Genomic DNA, 21,398 nt, shown 5'->3' on the forward strand with positions numbered 1-21,398 from the left:
GACCAGCACCCTCAGGAAACAAGAAGGTGAAGCCTTTGACCTCTGCTTGCCCCGGAGACACATCCCTCGCGCTCCACAGACACAGAGGGCGGGCTCTGCGGCTACAGCCACAGCAACAAGGTGGAGACAGGAGGGTGCCAGACCGTATAGACAGGCAGCTGGTCAGCAGACTAAACGGCAGCCTCGTTCAGAAAACCCCAAACCATGGGGCAAACACTCCTTTGCTGCAGGGGCAGCAAGAAACCGCCCTCCCCACCCTGGGGATGGGAAGAAGAAGCGTACGACCTAACCAGCCTTGCTTCTCCCTCTCCTCCTCCGTCCAAGAAAAGGAAGAAGATGAAGGTGAAATAGAACCCCCGAGTTCATGTTTCAGGAGGGGAGGAGCATCAGAGGCGAAGGGCAGTACAGTGTCACCAAGCACTTCTACCCAGTTCAGCAAACAAAGAAATAAAATTAGCATTTTTGCAGCCAGGCCAAGAGCCAAGGGCAAAAACGAAATAAAAACACAACCATGTCATGGCCCCATAATTCCCGCAGGGGGAGCTCACGCTCCTCCGAGGGAAGGCCGCTCCCTTTAGGTAAGGGAGGTGATGTCACCGCAGGGTGTGTGCAGCCCACTCGCTGTCCGGGCGGATCAGTGGCGCGCATGCGCAGTGCACCCCTGGGTTTTGTCCACTATCTCTCGGGGGTACAGACTACAATTCGGTACGAAACCACCCAGATTCAACGGGGTGTTGGTTTCAGTAGCCAAGGGGGATTCAGCTCACGTCCTGGAGGACGAAGTAGCATCCCTGTTAAACAAACGAGCGATCAGAGCTGTCCCGAACGAGGAAGCTCAGCGAGGCTTTTACTCTCGTTACTTCCTCATCCCGAAGAAGGGGGGCTCATCCCTCCGCCCCATTTTAGATCTCCGTGTGTTAAACAAGCACCTACGCAAATACACGTTCAGGATGTTAACACACAGAGTGCTCTGTCGCTCGATTCGTCCGGGGGATTGGTTTGTCACAATCGATCTCTCGGATGCTTATTTCCACATCGCCATTTATCCCGCACACCGGAGGTTTCTCAGGTTTTCCTATCAGGGCAGAGCCTAAGAGTACCTAGCCATCCCGTTCGGGCTTTCATTAGCCCCGAGGGTGTTCAGCAAGTGTGTGGAGGCTGCACTGTCTCCGTTGAGGAACAGCGGCATCAGAATATTCTCGTACATAGACGACTACCTGATTTGCTCCCACTCACAGGAGCAGGCAGTCAGAGATTCCGCCACGGTGATAAAACATCTCACGGATCTGGGGTTCAATATAAATTGGAAAAAGAGTCGGATAGAACACACGCAATGTACAGAATACCTAGGTCTCAAAATAAACTCGCTCTCTTATCGCGTCACGCTGACAGAGGCGAGAGTATTGTCCATTACATCTGTATGACCTGTATTCTTCGGACCACGTTTGGAAGACTGGCTGAAGAAATAGGGTTTGCTTTCTTGATCGCCGATGAAGTTGAGGCAGAAGAGATCCCTCTACTTTACCATGAAGTTGGACTTGGACGGAGAAGGTGATTTGTTTTATTTAAATATTTAAAATTAACCAGAACATATGGCCACGGTTAAGAAAGTAAATTTAGCATCGTATCCTCATGTTTAATGATCCTCCAATGTTAGGCAAATTATAAAACTAAAAACGGTAGAATAATCAAGGAATGTAATTTATAACAATTCGTATTTTTTATTATTTAATAAAAAGGATGGCATTGTGGTGAAACATGGTTTTCATAATTCAATAACTGTTCCCTATATGGTTAAAGAGTTCTTTAGAATTCTCTAAAGAATCAGCTTCATTCTTCTTCTTCTTCTAGGTTGGTTCCAAAAATACCACATTTTGTGGAGGAGGTCGTCCCTCTGTACAGAGCCACTGACTTCAGAAGTCACTTCAGGCTCTCAAGAGGACAAGTGGAGGTAGGCTTATCTACAGCGTTTCAAGGCTAAATATAATCACTGATATTTGCATGTCAGTTTGACTCTCTTCTTTGCTAACTAGGACCTTATGACCACGCTGGGACCACACTACATAAACAGCAAAGACAGCAAACCAAACTACCTGTCTGTAACAGTGTTCTCGCCTGTCTGTGGACTCTGTCCAACCAGGAGTCATATAGGGGTGTGGCAGACAGATTCAACATCTCAAAATCTACACTTTCAACACATCTCCATCACTTCTGTTCCCTGGTCAATACACATCTGTCCCATCACATTTCGTGGCCTACAGGGGAAGCACTCCACACGTCCCAGTTACACTTTGCAACAGCTGGATTTCCAAATACAGTCTGTGCTGTCGATGGATGTCACATTCCCATCGTCAAACCACATTGCAACAATCCCATAGCCTATTATAACCGGAAACAATTCTATTCCATCATCCTCACCGGATTCTGTGACAGTAAACGGCGCTTCTGTCATGTCAATGTAGGTCCACCCTGGTAGTTGGCATGATGCCAGAGCATTTCGCAACACTGATGTTGCATGGCTTTTGGAAGAGGATCCTCAGGCCCTGGTCCCAGAGGGAATGCACATCATCGGTGATTCAGCTTATCCTCAGTTGAGAAAACTGATGAAACCCTACCGGGATAATGGCCACCTAACCGCCAGGCAGCGGCGCTTTAACCAAAAGCTCACTGCAGCTCGTGTGGCCATCGAACATGCTTTTGGCCTCCTGAAATCCAAGTTCAGAAGGCTCAAATGTCTGTACATGAAGGAAGTGGCAAATATCAGTTCAACTGTCACAGCATGTTGCATCCTTCACATTTGTTTGGAGTCAGGTGACCAACTTGATGAAGATGAGCAGGGTCTTCAACTTAGAGAGGACATTGATGATCCACAGCCCAACAACCAAGATGCATCCCAGTACAGAGACATGATCTGTGCCCAAATATAAGGACAGTATACACCTTCACACTACTTTCAGTTAAAATTTTCTTTCCACATTTTTGTGAGCTGGTGTGCAGGATGCCACAGGGTGATGAGAGGCATTTCAGGTCAAACGCAAAGTAGAAATCAACCTTGTAATATTTTAAAGACATTCCCTTTTGAAGTGCCTCTACATCATCAAGACTTCTGCTGTGCCTCCACGTGGCAGCTCATGGTAACTGGGTGCAAGAACCCAGGCAAAATCAGCAGGGGATCGTCGATTAGTGGTTATAGTGGTTATAGTGGTCAGGGTACACCAGCCAAACACTGCTAGTTTTGTAGAGTTAGTTTCTTAATGAAATTGATCAAAAACACAGACGCATGAATATTGGTAAACATTTTTTATTTCTTTCAGTAGTCCAATCATTTCTTTTTGCTGTTTCAGCATTTCTTGTTGCTGTTTGAGCATTTGACCCATACAAGTCAACATTTTCTTTTCAAATCTCGCTCTTCTTCTCTCTTTCAGTCGCCTCCACCTCGCCAATTCCGGCCTTACCAGTGACTCCAGTGCACTGGTCCTTCGTTCAGCGTGGGACTGGTAGGTGTCATGAAAGGACTGTTGCTCGCTGCCTTTTTTCCCCCTAGGTGCTCTTGTGTGTTGCGTGGCAGTTGAAGGACCGGGTCGCTGTTCGTCAGCGTCACACGATTCCACAGTTGATGCCATCTGACTGGGGAAAAGTGGTGTGGAAAGGACCGTCCCTGGAGGTGCACTCCCCACCCCGGAGCCACCAAATATGTCATCCATTTGCTGTAAAAGGACACAAGATTCCATTAAAAATCATATGTACAAAGTGGTTATTTCACGTTTGTCTGCAGAGATACAACTATGTTACATAGTTAAATTATAGGTGGCAAACTACTGACTGGGGAAAATGGATGGAAGATTGATACCAAGAGTCCAACTAACATTTAAGATGTGTACACAGAGCAAGCACTTACCAAGTAGTATTCCCAGGTGATATTGCTCTCTCCTGTTGCCCGAGATCGATCTTTGGCCCTTTTGTAAGTCGTCAGCAGGTTTCCCAGTTTTTTCCGAATTTTTTCGTTGGTGAATTTGTATCCTTTGCCTTTAAAGGCTTGTTCCAATTTTTTGTAAAATGATATTTTATTACGGTGGTACACATTTTTGTAAGTCATTGTAAGCTCGAGTAACAAAAGTGTGGTCCGGTGTTTGAATTCTGTAAAAACATTAGAGTAATGTTAAAAAAATTCATATTTATTATAATCCATTACAAAACAAGACACAATACCTGTCAGGAATTCGTGACATTCTGGCTGCAAGGATGGCAACGGGCCCAAGCTGTCTGCAGAGGAGGACTGTGGTGGTTCCGGGTTTCTTTCAGTGGGGGAAGGACTTAATGTGGCTGCTGGCTGGGTCGGGGTCGGAGTTAAGGCAGGGGAAACTGTAGGCCTGGGCACAGGAGTGGAGCGAAGAATGAAAGTGGCTGCTGGCTGGGTCGGAACCTGAGTTAAGATAGGGGAAACTGTAGGCCAGAGTGAAAATGTTTGAGGTTAATGAGGCTATAGGTGACAACACTGTTTGGAATAAAAATCTGATGCATTGCCATTTGTGAGTTTACTGCAGCGAAAGATAGTCTAAACATTTAAAAGAATTATCCCTGTGCATTCAATTATCATAAAAATTACATTTACCTTGATTGGGTCCTCCAGCTCTTATTTCCGCCATTACTTTCCTGGCAAACGTGGGATCTGGAAACAGATTTAAGGTAATGATGGCCATCCAAATGGACAAACAAATAACAGTTATAAAGGTATCCTACTTGTTTTTACTCACCAGTTGTCAGTCGATCTAGAGTTTGCCTGTCAATATTTAACTCTACGGAGCCTTCACCATCCTTCAAGATAAGGGTTAGTTTGTCCATTGTTGCAGGTGTAACTGAGGTACTTTAGGGGCCTTTATGTACCCAATTGCTTGACAAGAAATTACCACACCTGCTTGAAATGTAGCAGATCTACTGTGGGGGAGCCCATTACAATTGACAACAGATTGTGCCCATCACAGTGATTGCTGTTGTGTGTGTGTGTGTGTTGCTGATTTTCCAGATGATGTTGTGGAAGATATTTTATATCTCCAGTATATATGTACATGTTAGAATTGATTGTGAGAACATTGTATGTAATATTATAAGCAGCTTATGAGCAGTCTCTACATAATGTATTAGTATATATTTCCATTTTGTTGTAAAATTACACACACACAATATTCACAGATGAGCTCTGTGTAAATTGTACACACTTTCGTTGAACAGGTGTTTGTGATCGAACCAGTGGAGTCAGCTCTTATCCAAAATAGAGATCTGTGTACTGCAATGACTGTGATCAAAACAAAGCAAAGAAACAGACTATGCCTGGAGAAGAGCTTGATCACAGCAGTTGCCTCCCTGCCACCAAGACTGACAAAGGTCCTCAGTGAAGCACAAGTTTCTCACTAAAATGTAAATGCAAAAGCACTCAGTTCAATGCAATGCAATGCAATCTTCAATGCAATGCAATCTTCAGTGTTGACAGTTTATTAAATCAGACACTGATGGCACAAGCGCTGTGTATTTTTTTCAACCAAAAATGCTGGTTAGGGGGTACTTGGCTGAAATAATATTTCATAGGGGGTACATCACAAAAAAGGTTGAGAACCACTGTAATAGACAATAAATAACTAATACATTTAACAACAAATCATCTTAACGGGCATATGAGATGTTTATATTTTATATTTCATCAAAATCACAAATGTAACAAATGTATTTTCAAAATATGTTGAGGTCACACAAATGGGATTTTCCAAAAAAATAAATCGACTTTTAAAAGTGGTATTTTTATTTAATTAACTTATGGGGAGCAGTGCACACGACACGTCAAAGGCCAAGGCTTGAACAGCCGACCTTGTGGTCATCAGCCAACCCTCTTAACCCAGTGAGCCACGGTCGCCCACCTTTTCCACTAAAGAAAATCTGAGAGCCAATCAGCTCTTTGATCCGAAGACAGCAAGAAGTTTCCCATCATGCCCTGGGGTCACGCAGTCAGTGGAGAGCAACTGCAGCGCCTGGCTCTAAAATCTGCGGCCACCCCGCTCTCGTGAGGTTATCGTTGCCCACGTGATCATGACGTCAGCGCAAGTCCCATCATGCCCTGGGGTCATGCAGTCGGTGGAGAGCAATTCTGCATAGCCTGGCTCTAAAATCTGCGGCCGCCTCGCTCACGTGAGATCATCGTTACGCACGTTTCCATCACGTCGGAGCACGTCGGACGCAAATCTACCCAGCATGCATTGTGCGCCGATCGCCGGTGATCGATTCTGCGCACGCCTGGCTTAAGTCGAACGAGCCTAATATCACCAGCGTGCGTAGTCGCGCTCCGCCCGTGGGGGGACTCTACGGCTCTCACGTCAGGAGTTCCCCTGGGGACAGTCATCCAGGGTAACCTTGACAAAGGATGCCTCCCTCTCAGGGTGGGGAGCAACCATGTTGGGCAGAACAGTGAATGGCACCTGGGACCCGAGGCAGGCTCAGACTCACGTAAACCCCTTGGAGCTCTGGGCAGTGTTTTATGCACTGAAGCATTTTCAAACATTTCTCCAAGGATGCCATGTCCTGGTGAAAACAGACAACACTACGGTGGTAGCATACATCAACCGCCAAGGCGGCACTCGCTCACTGCAGTTGCACAGGTTGGCTCGGAGGATAATTGTGTGGAGCACCACCAGGCTCCTGTCCCTTCGAGCAACACATGTTCCGGGCGTTTTGAACAGAGGGGCGGATCTTCTGTCCCGGGGAAACCCTCTGTACGGAGAGTGGACTCTCCACCCGCAGGTGGTGAAGCAAGTTTGGCAGAAATATGGCCAGGCAGACGTAGATCTCTTCGCATCGCAAGAAAACGCACTGTCCGCGGTTTTTCTCCCTGTCGGACGTGAAGGCATGCACCCCTGGGGGTGGATGCGCTGGCCCACTCCTGGCCAAATGTGCTGCTCTATGCATTCCCCCCTCTCAGCCTGATCTCCCCCACTTTAACCAGGGTGAGAGAAGAGGGCTTGTCACTAATCCTGATAGCCCCACGGTGGCCGTCCAAGCATTGGGTAGCAGAAATAATACAGCTTCTAGCGGACGAGCCGTGGCCCCTCCCCATATGCAGGGACCTTCTGTCCCAGACGGGCGGGGAGATCTACCACCCTCACCCAGACCGGATAGCTCTCTGGGCTTGGCCCGTGAGAGGTGGAACTTGAACGCGGCAGGCCTGCCTGCACGGGTCATTGACACCATTCAGATGGCCAGAGCCGCGTCCACTCGCTCTCTTTACAGTGGTAAATGGCGGGTCTTTGAGGAGTAGTGCCAGCTGAGGCACACCATTCCGTTTCAGTGTTCAGTGGTGGATCTGCTGGGTTTCTTGCAAGAATTAGTGGATAAGGGTAGAGCCTTTTCTACTATTAAAGTTTATTTAGCAGCTATCTCAGTCATGTAGGCTTTGGGGAGAAGCCTGCGGGGCAGCATCCTTTAGTATGTCGTTTCATGAAAGGTGCACGCCTTAAACTCCCCGTTTCCAGGCCACTGGTTCCTCTGTGGGATCTGTTGGTGGTGTTGGAGGCCCTCTCTCAACACCCATTTGAGCCTATGGAGACGGTGGGGATGAAGTTTATTTCACTTAAAACAGTGTTGCTCTTAGCTTTAACCACGGCAAAGCGTGTGAGTGACTCACATGCTTTATCCACTGTTCAAGGGTGTTTCAGTGAAAGATATTTGCACTGCAGCGAGCTGGGCGACGCCGCACACTTTTGTAAGGTTTTACAGGCTCGATGTCTCGGGGCCTTCCTTGGCACAGGCTGTGCTGGAGGCAAACGCGCCAGAGTCCCTGTGATAGTCATTACCAGGCTGACAATAATTGGCTTCGGGTAGTGTCACGCAATCCGGGAGTGGGCTATATCCCCATAGTGAAACACCGAAACGAAGTTTGAAAAAGAACTTTGGGTTACTTAACGTAAACCCTGGTTCTTTGATAACAGAGTGAGGTGTTTCACCGTCAGAACCCTCCTTGCATTTACACGGAAAAGAAATCGGTCTAGAATGATTTGCGAGGAGGCAGCCGGCTGTAATAATAGGTAGGGGCGGGGGCGGGACCTGTCTGTCACTGACAGACGTGGTGTCATTGGAGCTTCCATAGTTGGTCACGCCGAGGCATTTCCCCATAGTGAAACACCTCACTCTGTTATCAAAGAACCAGGGTTTACGTTAAGTAACCCAAAGGTCTTCAACGTTTTTCAGGCCAAGGACCCCCAAACTGATAGAGAGATGGAGCAGGGACCCCCGACTATATATATTGTATAAAATTGTGTTTTATATTAAATGGGCCTAGTACCATGTATAAACATACCTCTTTATTGTGCATTCAATACGAAGCTATTCAAATAATACACAGGTTCATATATTCATGTCTTTATTTTAAACATGTGCAAGGTACAGTGAGTAGGGTACATACCTTGTCAGCTGATACCAATGCCAACATCAACATTGTCTGTTAATTGCATGATAATCATGCATACAAGCTATTCAGATTGATGTTTTCATTTTAAACATAAATGTGGAAACCAAAATGAGTGATGGCCTATTAGTGCCACTGCCGTGCATAAACATACCTGTTATCTTGCATACAATACTGAACTATTAAAATAATGGACAGATTCATGTTTGGGAAAAAAAATAAAATTGTCTAATCAACCAAACATTTCGCGGACCCCCTGCAGTACCTCCGCGGGGCCGCGGACCCTCTGTTGAAGACCTCTGCTCTATTTGATACATATGAATCTAAAGCTTCACAGTGGTTGAATTATTATCATCATTACTGACTCGGATAGCTATGGACATCTCTGTAGCTCAACCAGTGTTGGACAAATTCGGCCTAAAAAGTTTGAAAACTACAGATTCAACTGATATTGAATTGAATTAAACTACAGATTCAACTGATATTGAATTGAATTGAACTATAGATTCAACTGATATTGAATTTAATTAAACTACAGATTCAACTGATGTTGAATTGAAAACATGAATACAGAACTGATTAGAAGACATCAAAAGAAGATGCCTTCTTGAGTTCTACAAAGAAGTTGGATGATGACGGAGATCAACGCTCATTCTAATGATTCATGTTGGCAAAAAAAAAGTTGCTTGGCGAACTCCAGAAATAACAAGTGAAGATATTGAGGGTGCTTCACAAATACTAGACTTTCGTGGAAGGTTTCATAGAAATATACGTCATATCTTCTTCAATGGTCTTGGATGATGATGATAGTTTCTAGGAATATAACTTTGTTCTTGGAAGGCAATGCTTCATGTCTGACTGTTGGTGAATCTTCATCCTGAGGTCCACAGTATTGAACCAAAGGATGTCACATAAGTGTTGCTATGGCGAGGCCTTTTAACATTTAATAGCTAGATCGGCTGCACAGACTGGTGGCTCTGCCATTAATGTGGAAAAATAGGCTGCAAATCTAAGAGTTTAAATTTGGAGTTGAAGAGAAAACAATGAATGTTGGTCCTGACCACGAGCAACAAGAATAATAATGATGATAATAATCTTATTTATTTATAAAGCACTCATCACAACCTGTGTTGCACAATGCTTAGTAGTCAGTAGTTTCTGACTTTCAAACATTACAAAAGAAAACATGAACAAGGAGCAGTTACAGCTGTAGTTTAGATAAGTGTTTATGAGGCTGTGATAAGATGTCTGATCAAAGATGTCTTCTCTCCTGGAAAATACAAAACCATGTCAAATAGAGTCCAACGTCACAGCCAACAAAGGCAAATAAGAGTTATATAACTATGTTATCAATAAAAACATTAATCATTTATTTGTGCTCCAGTGTTTTATCAGATATGCAGCAATATTCACTAATAATTAGGCTTGTTAATGGTTGTGTTCAATGTACTTCAGCTTTTTATTACAAAAGAGAGATAAAGTAATCTAGATGTTAGCTCCAAACCTTACACAGCCACGTTGTGTCCAATGGAATGATATGCATAGATCACGCTTAACATGCCATGATGTGGTCTGCATAACATATATTTTCTGATGAAACCACACTGATGCCATGTACCAGCCCAGCCTCAAATGATTCTGTATTCATCTACGACACATATGTTCCAGTTGCAGTCTCTGCTAATGCTCATAATCTACTGCATCAGCTCTTAGAGACCATCAGTGAAGAGTAGTAAAGCATGTACAGCAGACAGCATGACTTACTCGATGTGAGGCCACGATGTCCTTGGACAAGTTAAAGACATTGTTGAGCTGTGTTCCCATGGTAACACCTGCTGACAAATGACTGAAACATAAAAACACAGCTGTGTTCAGGAGACCACAGTAACACACTACAAATATACTTATTTTCTGTTTTTGTTTTGCTGCTTTGAATATTCCGGGTAAAAGCTTTCATGTCATGACCTGAATTGAGTCATATCTTTCAGAGAAATAGGTTGTTTTCAAGCCGTTTCTGCTATATACTAAAGCTTATCACCATATGTCAGTTCAGGCCTGATGCTACTTATCTTATCCCCTTCTGTACATACATAAGAAACTCATTATTGCCCACCTCCCCTTCATGGTGTGTGAGGAGGACTGGTATCCTGCTCCTCATGTATATAAGAAGATTGAAACCTCAGACACATTAGTTCCTTCTGAGGTCCTAAGGTAAGCTTGCACTTGGAATTCAGCAGTTTAGTGTGACTCAGTTTTCAGGCAAATGTATACACAGTGCTTCCTGTAAGTTGGGGAAAAGTGCTGCAGTTGTTTTTAGGGCTGTAATGGAATCATCCAGAGATGGTTACACCTGCAACATGGGGTTCACAGGGAAAGAGCACGGAAAGTCTGCACGCTGAAGCTCAATCTAAGACATTTCTTTGCTGAAGTTGTTTATTAAGAGAATGGTACATGTGCAATTCATGACATTACTGCTATTCTGACTTTCTGAAACAATGTGAAATGAGTTACATTTATATATACAATCTTGGGGGTAACTAATACATAATTGACTGATATTGTTTGACTCAGACAAGAAACTATGATAGTTCACATTGGTGGAGATACTGTGCACCAGCCCAAAAACGTTTACAGGTCATATGCTTCAAAATATTAATTGTCAAATTGTACATTTTGTACAATTCCAAAGAATATGCAATCATATTGTATTCATTTTTTTTGTATTTGTGTTTTCCTTCTGTTTATTTATTCTAGAAAAGAAGAAGTTTAAGTTGTGAGCTTTGAAAATCAAGATGACTAAGCTGACTATTCTAGCAGGTAAACAGTCATCATTCCTCAGTGCTTTACATCATCTTGATCACATGATAAATTAAATTTAATATATGCAATTTATTCTCAAATGTGTACCTCTCTTTAGGCTTGTGCCTGGTGATGTGCCAGCTGTGTAAGTTACACTTCTAAGTAAAACTTATGACATGGTCGTACAACTATTTGAAGTTTGTATTGACAAACTTCAAAGTGTAGATGTATGTGTGTCTTAAAATAATAGAGGTTACGTACAATACTGACAACTGATTTGCTTTCCCTGATCTTCAGCAACTGCCTCCCAGATGGTGTGCTATTTTACCAACTGGTCCCAGTACAGACCTGGGACTGGCAAATACATGCCCCAAGATGTGGATCCTTTCCTGTGCACCCATCTGATTTATGCTTTCTCCATCGTCAGCAACAAAAACGAGTTGGTTACCTATGAATGGAATGACGAGACCCTGTACAAGACCTTCAACGGCCTGAAGAGCAAGTAAGAACTTGTCTTTCAATGGTATTAAATAATCTCCCCAGCGGTTGCAGCTTGAGCTTTAATCTGTGTGTGAATGACCAAAATTGAAATGTGAAATTAAAAAATCCCAGTTTAGATATATATACAAACACTGAATATGATAAACAGGCTTTTTCAACTCAATTATTCTGCAATAAACAAATCATACCAAACCACGTGTATGTTTTAACCTCTTAAAGAACCTCAGTCTGAAGACCTTACTGGCTGTTGGTGGATGGAACTTTGGCTCAACTCAGTGAGTGTTTCTACTTTGTTTATCAAATGTGTGCTCCTTTAAAAACATTCCAAACAAGAAATAGATTTAGACAGAAATAGAAGCATGAAATATGTCAAACTCAAAATCAAAAGCTCTAATGCATGTCAGTATAAGTCCTATTTAGAGTGAAACAAATTTCCTCAGGTTCTCCATCATGGTGTCCACACCAGCCAACCGTCAAACCTTCATCCAGTCCTCCATCAAATTCCTGAGAACTCATGGATTTGATGGTCTGGATCTGGACTGGGAGCACCCTGGATCTCGTGGGAGTCCCCCAGTGGATAAGATGAGGTTCAGTCTGCTCTGCAAGGTGGGTCAGGAACTCATGAGCTATGGGGATCATATTTATATATTACATTGATAACACTATATTTTAAAAAGTAATTCATTGTCTTTACTTGCAGGAACTTGTTGAAGCCTACGCAGCTGAGGCCAAGTCCACCGGCAATCCTCAGCTCATGGTAACTGCTGCAGTGTCTGCTGGAAAGGGAACCATCGATGCTGGATATGAGATTGCTGAGATTGCCAAGTACTGCAGATTTTTTTGAAAATGCTATTATATTAAATGAATCACTGTTTGTGATGATAGTAGTCTTAATCAGTATTTTATATGCATTCCAGGCATCTGGACTTCATCAATGTGATGACCTATGACTTCCATGGGGCTTGGGAGCAGTTCACTGGTCACATCAGCCCACTGTACCGCGGCTCACATGACACTGGTGACCTCATCTACTTCAACACTGTAAGGGTTCATTCACATGTTGCATATTTGCACCCTCAAATCCATTGTTGTCAATGTAGACGTGCAGGAGGCGTGACGCCGTAATGCTGCGCAAGCGTTCCCAATTGCCTATTCTTCAAGGTGCGTCGGCTGCAACCCGAGACAAATAGTTCAACTTCTGAACACTGCAGTTGGCACCTCATGTCATGTGATGAGGAACAAGCAATCACTGTGAGGGATTTACAGTGCAGGAAATACATTTATCTTTGTTTTGACTTAACTTCTTCATCATCATCCCCTCTGCCAATTTTACATATAAACGTGTTTACTAATTGTGGGCAGTACCAATGGGCTACAACTACAACTGAGCTTTTTTAAGTCTGTGACTAATATAGGATCCAGCACTTGTTAGGCATGACACTTAAGGGAGACTAGAAGGATATCTCGGCCTCTGCTGCTTCATCTCTCACAAGCCCCCAACTTTATGGAAGTGCAATAACAAATCCCGAGAATAACATTTTGATTCCTGACATGCACTGTCAGTTGTTACTGTATGCATGAACAAATCCACGTCATTCATATCCTTCCATTTTCATTTAGGACTATGCCATGAAGTACTGGAGAGACAACGGCACCCCAGTGGAGAAGCTGATGTTGGGATTTGCTGCTTATGGTCGTACCTTCCGTCTGACATCATCCAGCACTGTCGTTGGAGCCCCAGCTAGCGGTGCTGCATCAGCCGGCCCATTCACACATGAACCTGGATTCTGGTCCTACTATGAGGTAGAGTATGAACTATATGAAATTCATTATTTCATGAGTAGAATGGATGGACCATGAAACAATCCAATGGCATTGTTTATTCTGGTCTTTCAGGTCTGCACCTTTCTGAAGGGTACCACCATTCAGTGGATTGAGGACCAGAAGGTTCCCTATGCCAGCAAGAACAATGAGTGGGTGGGATTCGACACCAGGGAGAGCTATGAGATCAAGGTAGGTAGCACATCAATACACAGTGATTACATATTTAAGGTTGGTGTGCAGGGTGGTATTCAAGAGATGGATTCATTCTTCATTATCTTTTGGTTGACTCATCTTCTTGTTCAATCCTCAGGTCCAGTACATGAAGGATATGAAGTACGGCGGTGCCTTTGTGTGGGCCTTGGATCTGGATGACTTTAAAGGAGAGTTCTGTGGACAGGGAAGCCATCCTCTGCTGTCCCATCTGCGTAAACTCATCGATGTTGGTAAGAAAAGAATAATGAAGTTATCATGTGCAGCGTAAAGGTCTTTGGCAGGTTTTTGGGAAACACAGTGATTCCATTTATACATGCCATATTCTAACAAAATTGACCTTTTGGTTTAATGTTGTCTTTTTGTGCCTTCCACTTGTCACAGAGATGCCTCCACTTCCATTAACCACAACCAAGAAACCTAGTGTTACTACTACAGCATCAGCCACTACCACAACCTCCAAACCTGCTGTTACCACTGCGGCACCAACCTCCACAACAACCCCCAAACCCAGTGGTACCACCAATGCTCCATCCACCAAGACAACTGTCCCTATCCCAGGACGGGGCTTCTGCAAAGACAAGGCCGACGGCATGTACCCCAACCCAGCTGACAACGCCAACTTCTACATGTGTGCGGGAGGCCAAACCTTTCTGAGCGCGTGTGCAAATGGTACCATCTTTGATGACAGCTGCAAGTGTTGTTCGTGGCCCTAAGTGTTCCCTTGTGTAAGACTGTCACTGACTTATATCTGAGTACTGACTCTACAAGTTGAAGGCCTCTGAGAAAGATCTGTTCTTGTGCTTTTTGACGATAAAACGCTGCAACATTGTAATGTTTAGAACAGGGGTCTTCAGCGTTTTTCAGGCCAAGGACCCCCAAACTGATAGAGAGATGGAGCAGGGACCCCCGACTATATATATTGTATAAAATTGTATTTTATATTAAACTGGGCCTAGTACCATGTATAAACATACCTTGTTATTGTGCATTCAATACTAAGCTATTCAAATCACAAATACACAGGTTCATATATTCATGTTTTTATTTTAAACATGTGCAAGGCACAGTGAGTAGGGTGGCCGTGCCACTGCCATTTATAAACATACCTTGTCAGCTGATACCAATGCCAATATCAACATTGTCTGCCAATTGCACGATAATCATGCATACAAGCTATTCAAAGTGACGTTTTTATTTCAAACATAAATGTGGAAACGAAAATGAGTGATGGCCTATTAGTGCCACTGCCATGAATAAAGATACCTGTTATCTTGCATACAATACTGAACTATTAAAATAATGGACAGATTCATGTTTGGGAAAAAAAAAAAAATTGTCTAATCAACCAAACATTTCGCGGACCCCCTGCAGTACCTCCGCGGGGCCGCGGACCCTCTGTTGAAGACCTCTGCTCTATTTGATACATATGAATCTAAAGCTTCACAGTGGTTGAATTATTATCATCATTACTGACTCGGATAGCTATGGACATCTCTGTAGCTCAACCAGTGTTGGACAAATTCGGCCTAAAAAGTTTGAAAACTACAGATTCAACTGATATTGAATTGAATTAAACTACAGATTCAACTGATATTGAATTGAATTGAACTATAGATTCAACTGATATTGAATTTAATTAAACTACAGATTCAACTGATGTTGAATTGAAAACATGAATACAGAACTGATTAGAAGACATCAAAAGAAGATGCCTTCTTGAGTTCTACAAAGAAGTTGGATGATGACGGAGATCAACGCTCATTCTAATGATTCATGTTGGCAAAAAAAAAGTTGCTTGGCGAACTCCAGAAATAACAAGTGAAGATATTGAGGGTGCTTCACAAATACTAGACTTTCGTGGAAGGTTTCATAGAAATATACGTCATATCTTCTTCAATGGTCTTGGATGATGATGATAGTTTCTAGGAATATAACTTTGTTCTTGGAAGGCAATGCTTCATGTCTGACTGTTGGTGAATCTTCATCCTGAGGTCCACAGTATTGAACCAAAGGATGTCACATAAGTGTTGCTATGGCGAGGCCTTTTAACATTTAATAGCTAGATCGGCTGCACAGACTGGTGGCTCTGCCATTAATGTGGAAAAATAGGCTGCAAATCTAAGAGTTTAAATTTGGAGTTGAAGAGAAAACAATGAATGTTGGTCCTGACCACGAGCAACAAGAATAATAATGATGATAATAATCTTATTTATTTATAAAGCACTCATCACAACCTGTGTTGCACAATGCTTAGTAGTCAGTAGTTTCTGACTTTCAAACATTACAAAAGAAAACATGAACAAGGAGCAGTTACAGCTGTAGTTTAGATAAGTGTTTATGAGGCTGTGATAAGATGTCTGATCAAAGATGTCTTCTCTCCTGGAAAATACAAAACCATGTCAAATAGAGTCCAACGTCACAGCCAACAAAGGCAAATAAGAGTTATATAACTATGTTATCAATAAAAACATTAATCATTTATTTGTGCTCCAGTGTTTTATCAGATATGCAGCAATATTCACTAATAATTAGGCTTGTTAATGGTTGTGTTCAATGTACTTCAGCTTTTTATTACAAAAGAGAGATAAAGTAATCTAGATGTTAGCTCCAAACCTTACACAGCCACGTTGTGTCCAATGGAATGATATGCATAGATCACGCTTAACATGCCATGATGTGGTCTGCATAACATATATTTTCTGATGAAACCACACTGATGCCATGTACCAGCCCAGCCTCAAATGATTCTGTATTCATCTACGACACATATGTTCCAGTTGCAGTCTCTGCTAATGCTCATAATCTACTGCATCAGCTCTTAGAGACCATCAGTGAAGAGTAGTAAAGCATGTACAGCAGACAGCATGACTTACTCGATGTGAGGCCACGATGTCCTTGGACAAGTTAAAGACATTGTTGAGCTGTGTTCCCATGGTAACACCTGCTGACAAATGACTGAAACATAAAAACACAGCTGTGTTCAGGAGACCACAGTAACACACTACAAATATACTTATTTTCTGTTTTTGTTTTGCTGCTTTGAATATTCCGGGTAAAAGCTTTCATGTCATGACCTGAATTGAGTCATATCTTTCAGAGAAATAGGTTGTTTTCAAGCCGTTTCTGCTATATACTAAAGCTTATCACCATATGTCAGTTCAGGCCTGATGCTACTTATCTTATCCCCTTCTGTACATACATAAGAAACTCATCATTATTGCCCACCTCCCCTTCATGGTGTGTGAGGAGGACTGGTATCCTGCTCCTCATGTATATAAGAAGATTGAAACCTCAGACACATTAGTTCCTTCTGAGGTCCTAAGGTAAGCTTGCACTTGGAATTCAGCAGTTTAGTGTGACTCAGTTTTCAGGCAAATGTATACACAGTGCTTCCTGTAAGTTGGGGAAAAGTGCTGCAGTTGTTTTTAGGGCTGTAATGGAATCATCCAGAGATGGTTACACCTGCAACATGGGGTTCACAGGGAAAGAGCACGGAAAGTCTGCACGCTGAAGCTCAATCTAAGACATTTCTTTGCTGAAGTTGTTTATTAAGAGAATGGTACATGTGCAATTCATGACATTACTGCTATTCTGACTTTCTGAAACAATGTGAAATGAGTTACATTTATATATACAATCTTGGGGGTAACTAATACATAATTGACTGATATTGTTTGACTCAGACAAGAAACTATGATAGTTCACATTGGTGGAGATACTGTGCACCAGCCCAAAAACGTTTACAGGTCATATGCTTCAAAATATTAATTGTCAAATTGTACATTTTGTACAATTCCAAAGAATATGCAATCATATTGTATTCATTTTTTTTGTATTTGTGTTTTCCTTCTGTTTATTTATTCTAGAAAAGAAGAAGTTTAAGTTGTGAGCTTTGAAAATCAAGATGACTAAGCTGACTATTCTAGCAGGTAAACAGTCATCATTCCTCAGTGCTTTACATCATCTTGATCACATGATAAATTAAATTTAATATATGCAATTTATTCTCAAATGTGTACCTCTCTTTAGGCTTGTGCCTGGTGATGTGCCAGCTGTGTAAGTTACACTTCTAAGTAAAACTTATGACATGGTCGTACAACTATTTGAAGTTTGTATTGACAAACTTCAAAGTGTAGATGTATGTGTGTCTTAAAATAATAGAGGTTACGTACAATACTGACAACTGATTTGCTTTCCCTGATCTTCAGCAACTGCCTCCCAGATGGTGTGCTATTTTACCAACTGGTCCCAGTACAGACCTGGGACTGGCAAATACATGCCCCAAGATGTGGATCCTTTCCTGTGCACCCATCTGATTTATGCTTTCTCCATCGTCAGCAACAAAAACGAGTTGGTTACCTATGAATGGAATGACGAGACCCTGTACAAGACCTTCAACGGCCTGAAGAGCAAGTAAGAACTTGTCTTTCAATGGTATTAAATAATCTCCCCAGCGGTTGCAGCTTGAGCTTTAATCTGTGTGTGAATGACCAAAATTGAAATGTGAAATTAAAAAATCCCAGTTTAGATATATATACAAACACTGAATATGATAAACAGGCTTTTTCAACTCAATTATTCTGCAATAAACAAATCATACCAAACCACGTGTATGTTTTAACCTCTTAAAGAACCTCAGTCTGAAGACCTTACTGGCTGTTGGTGGATGGAACTTTGGCTCAACTCAGTGAGTGTTTCTACTTTGTTTATCAAATGTGTGCTCCTTTAAAAACATTCCAAACAAGAAATAGATTTAGACAGAAATAGAAGCATGAAATATGTCAAACTCAAAATCAAAAGCTCTAATGCATGTCAGTATAAGTCCTATTTAGAGTGAAACAAATTTCCTCAGGTTCTCCATCATGGTGTCCACACCAGCCAACCGTCAAACCTTCATCCAGTCCTCCATCAAATTCCTGAGAACTCATGGATTTGATGGTCTGGATCTGGACTGGGAGCACCCTGGATCTCGTGGGAGTCCCCCAGTGGATAAGATGAGGTTCAGTCTGCTCTGCAAGGTGGGTCAGGAACTCATGAGCTATGGGGATCATATTTATATATTACATTGATAACACTATATTTTAAAAAGTAATTCATTGTCTTTACTTGCAGGAACTTGTTGAAGCCTACGCAGCTGAGGCCAAGTCCACCGGCAATCCTCAGCTCATGGTAACTGCTGCAGTGTCTGCTGGAAAGGGAACCATCGATGCTGGATATGAGATTGCTGAGATTGCCAAGTACTGCAGATTTTTTTGAAAATGCTATTATATTAAATGAATCACTGTTTGTGATGATAGTAGTCTTAATCAGTATTTTATATGCATTCCAGGCATCTGGACTTCATCAATGTGATGACCTATGACTTCCATGGGGCTTGGGAGCAGTTCACTGGTCACATCAGCCCACTGTACCGCGGCTCACATGACACTGGTGACCTCATCTACTTCAACACTGTAAGGGTTCATTCACATGTTGCATATTTGCACCCTCAAATCCATTGTTGTCAATGTAGACGTGCAGGAGGCGTGACGCCGTAATGCTGCGCAAGCGTTCCCAATTGCCTATTCTTCAAGGTGCGTCGGCTGCAACCCGAGACAAATAGTTCAACTTCTGAACACTGCAGTTGGCACCTCATGTCATGTGATGAGGAACAAGCAATCACTGTGAGGGATTTACAGTGCAGGAAATACATTTATCTTTGTTTTGACTTAACTTCTTCATCATCATCCCCTCTGCCAATTTTACATATAAACGTGTTTACTAATTGTGGGCAGTACCAATGGGCTACAACTACAACTGAGCTTTTTTAAGTCTGTGACTAATATAGGATCCAGCACTTGTTAGGCATGACACTTAAGGGAGACTAGAAGGATATCTCGGCCTCTGCTGCTTCATCTCTCACAAGCCCCCAACTTTATGGAAGTGCAATAACAAATCCCGAGAATAACATTTTGATTCCTGACATGCACTGTCAGTTGTTACTGTATGCATGAACAAATCCACGTCATTCATATCCTTCCATTTTCATTTAGGACTATGCCATGAAGTACTGGAGAGACAACGGCACCCCAGTGGAGAAGCTGATGTTGGGATTTGCTGCTTATGGTCGTACCTTCCGTCTGACATCATCCAGCACTGTCGTTGGAGCCCCAGCTAGCGGTGCTGCATCAGCCGGCCCATTCACACATGAACCTGGATTCTGGTCCTACTATGAGGTAGAGTATGAACTATATGAAATTCATTATTTCATGAGTAGAATGGATGGACCATGAAACAATCCAATGGCATTGTTTATTCTGGTCTTTCAGGTCTGCACCTTTCTGAAGGGTACCACCATTCAGTGGATTGAGGACCAGAAGGTTCCCTATGCCAGCAAGAACAATGAGTGGGTGGGATTCGACACCAGGGAGAGCTATGAGATCAAGGTAGGTAGCACATCAATACACAGGGATTACATATTTAAGGTTGGTGTGCAGGGTGGTATTCAAGAGATGGATTCATTCTTCATTATCTTTTGGTTGACTCATCTTCTTGTTCAATCCTCAGGTCCAGTACATGAAGGATATGAAGTACGGCGGTGCCTTTGTGTGGGCCTTGGATCTGGATGACTTTAAAGGAGAGTTCTGTGGACAGGGAAGCCATCCTCTGCTGTCCCATCTGCGTAAACTCATCGATGTTGGTAAGAAAAGAATAATGAAGTTATCATGTGCAGCGTAAAGGTCTTTGGCAGGTTTTTGGGAAACACAGTGATTCCATTTATACATGCCATATTCTAACAAAATTGACCTTTTGGTTTAATGTTGTCTTTTTGTGCCTTCCACTTGTCACAGAGATGCCTCCACTTCCATTAACCACAACCAAGAAACCTAGTGTTACTACTACAGCATCAGCCACTACCACAACCTCCAAACCTGCTGTTACCACTGCGGCACCAACCTCCACAACAACCCCCAAACCCAGTGGTACCACCAATGCTCCATCCACCAAGACAACTGTCCCTATCCCAGGACGGGGCTTCTGCAAAGACAAGGCCGACGGCATGTACCCCAACCCAGCTGACAACGCCAACTTCTACATGTGTGCGGGAGGCCAAACCTTTCTGAGCGCGTGTGCAAATGGTACCATCTTTGATGACAGCTGCAAGTGTTGTTCGTGGCCCTAAGTGTTCCCTTGTGTAAGACTGTCACTGACTTATATCTGAGTACTGACTCTACAAGTTGAAGGCCTCTGAGAAAGATCTGTTCTTGTGCTTTTTGACGATAAAACGCTGCAACATTGTAATGTTTAGAACAGGGGTCTTCAGCGTTTTTCAGGCCAAGGACCCCCAAACTGATAGAGAGATGGAGCAGGGACCCCCGACTATATATATTGTATAAAATTGTATTTTATATTAAACTGGGCCTAGTACCATGTATAAACATACCTTGTTATTGTGCATTCAATACTAAGCTATTCAAATCACAAATACACAGGTTCATATATTCATGTTTTTATTTTAAACATGTGCAAGGCACAGTGAGTAGGGTGGCCGTGCCACTGCCATTTATAAACATACCTTGTCAGCTGATACCAATGCCAATATCAACATTGTCTGCCAATTGCACGATAATCATGC

The 21,398-nt window shown here is 42.7% G+C and overlaps 3 pseudogenes; all 3 read left to right on the forward strand.

Annotated features, from left to right (window-relative positions):
• The first annotated feature begins 590 nt into the window (after positions 1-590).
• Positions 591-7,196, forward strand: LOC142955261 (uncharacterized; annotated as a pseudogene).
• A 4,042-nt stretch (positions 7,197-11,238) lies between these two features.
• On the forward strand, positions 11,239-14,658 carry LOC142955342 (acidic mammalian chitinase-like; annotated as a pseudogene).
• A 3,029-nt stretch (positions 14,659-17,687) lies between these two features.
• On the forward strand, positions 17,688-21,107 carry LOC142955343 (acidic mammalian chitinase-like; annotated as a pseudogene).
• The last annotated feature ends 291 nt before the right edge of the window (positions 21,108-21,398 follow it).

The sequence above is a fragment of the Anarhichas minor genome, unplaced genomic scaffold, assembly GCF_050575085.1.
Source record: "Anarhichas minor isolate MPS153535 unplaced genomic scaffold, ASM5057508v1 ptg000023l, whole genome shotgun sequence".
NCBI classification, from domain to species: Eukaryota; Metazoa; Chordata; class Actinopteri; order Perciformes; family Anarhichadidae; genus Anarhichas; species Anarhichas minor.